Raw genomic sequence first — 2,299 nt, 5'->3', positions numbered from 1 at the left:
TTCTCCACTACGCTATCCTGCCTCTTCATTACTACTTTTGTTTTCTTCAAACTGGACAATTACAATTTACTTTCTCATAAACTTTCCCTGGAAGACTCCTCTGGAATTCTAATGAAAATTCCTCCAAGTGGACTCCAGAGCAGGAACTAATTATGATCTGAGAATCTAGCTCGAGAGAGAACACAGAAGGGACGTTCTCCTCCACTTACATGTGTTCTTTCATCCACATTCTATACTGCATCACAGTTTGGATTTCTTCCCCTACAATTCTAATTGCTGCTCAGTGTATGATCTGTCCTCTCTGAGCCCAGAATCCTTTATTAAAAGTCATACGCAGGATGCTTTAGGTTCCAAATTTTAAAAATAAAACTGGAACTGGCTTAAATGATAAAGGGAATGTATTGATCCACATAACTGAAGAACCCCCAAGACAGGACAGTCAAGAAGCCAGTTTCTTTTCAGCATTTCACATTGGCATTGAAACTGTTGGCCTCATCTGGGGCCAGCCCGCCTCAGAGTCCTAGGATATCGATGACCAGGGATTCTCAGAGCTACATGATTTCTCATTTGCACTTGAGAGGAGGGCCATCTCTTCCCCAAACCATCAAATAAAAGTCCTGAGCTTCACTCTGACAGAACCAACTCATCATATTGGATCCATTATAAGATGCATATTTTTCATACTGTAACATCTCTGAAGTAAAAATACATCTTACAATTGATGTATAGTTATGTCAGGGTTTTTCCTCATTTTTTCCTCATGATACCTAAAATAGTGTGTCATTTTTGGTACCTAACACTGGGACAATAGGCCTAGACCAATCAGGAATTATCTCTAGAGCTGGGGCAGCCCCAATCTCTGTACCAAATGCAGTACTGCTATTTCCCATGGGGGAGGGTGGAACAAACATTGGGAAGACAGTCGAAATGTTCTTTAAGTTACTAGGCACGTACTAATAGGGAAAAATCTAGTGCAAAGTCATTTGTTCTTTTATCCCATCGCTTATTTATTCATTAAAATGAAAGCATTTATTGAATTCCAACTATGAGCTGGTACTCTTCGAGGTGCTAGAATATAAATGATTGAGATACAGACCCTGCCATTGACCAGCTTATACTCTATACTGCTATTACATTGTTAAATTTTATATATACATATGTTTCTACATAAGCAGTACAATTTTAATAGTGTAATAACTCTGGAGTCATGTTCTACGAATAATAACCAGATAATAATCAGCTAAAGGAAATGGCTAGGCCATAGATAATGTGTTATATGGAATCTTATACTCAAAGAGCTTTGCTGCAAGTGAAGGAAGCACGTTTCCCAGGCCCTAACAAATCTGGGGCATGTAACGCAGCAACTCAGATTCCGATTTTGGAGTAAGAATGGCAGGCCGGTCCATGGCTAAGATGCAGTCAGTGACTCATAGATTCCGGAAAGGGAGGAAATGAAGAAACGCTGAGGATCAGATCATGACCTGCAGAAATCTAAGAAGCCCAGTGGAAAAACCCCTGACAAATTCAGCCATTACAAACCATGTGAGACACAAATGATCTGGAAGAGGGGAAAAACAATTGCCAATTACACATACTGACCACCAGATCAATACTATATTTATTTGCAGGGGAAGCTTAAACCAGGGGACAATCAAACAGAATTAGATTGAGCCAAAGGATGATTATGAGATTCTTAGCTGGGAACAAATTCTCTGTCTCAGCTGCGTATAGTATGAGATAAATAACAGACATTTGTGATGAGCGCCTCAGTGAGGTCAAACCACATTAGCAAAACTAGCAAGTGCTTTAGGCAATCACCAAAACCTGCCGGGAAAAATCATTTTGCCCAGCCAAAGTGGCAGAGATTTGCAGTCAGCAGAAATTTGACTCCTGATACCTACTCTTTCTGCTGCTCTGGTAGTTCCTATGTAGTTCTTATCTATGAAGAACAGTGACACCCTGCAGATCATCTGCATAGAGCATTATTAGTTAATTTTTGCGATTGAGATGTAGTCGGTTAGTGCTGAGACCAAGCCCTTCTCCCCTGTTTTCTAGGCAGCCAGTGTGATTAGGCATTTACCCTGATCATGGTATGTGGACTCTTGGCAATGGAGAGGCAAAAGTGATCAAAAAGCTTGCACACAATGTGGCAGCATCAGACACTATCTGGGAAGGCAAGTCCAATGTATGTATTACACCTATGTATTACAAAGTGCAAAGGGCCTGCAAGAAGATCAGATCACCAGATGGGCCCCAGGAAGAGAAAAAAAAGACATCAGGAAAAGCTTTCCTCCTTTGA

The sequence above is a fragment of the Balaenoptera musculus genome, chromosome X (assembly GCF_009873245.2).
Source record: "Balaenoptera musculus isolate JJ_BM4_2016_0621 chromosome X, mBalMus1.pri.v3, whole genome shotgun sequence".
NCBI classification, from domain to species: Eukaryota; Metazoa; Chordata; class Mammalia; order Artiodactyla; family Balaenopteridae; genus Balaenoptera; species Balaenoptera musculus.
Note: the sequence above shows the minus strand (reverse complement) of the source record.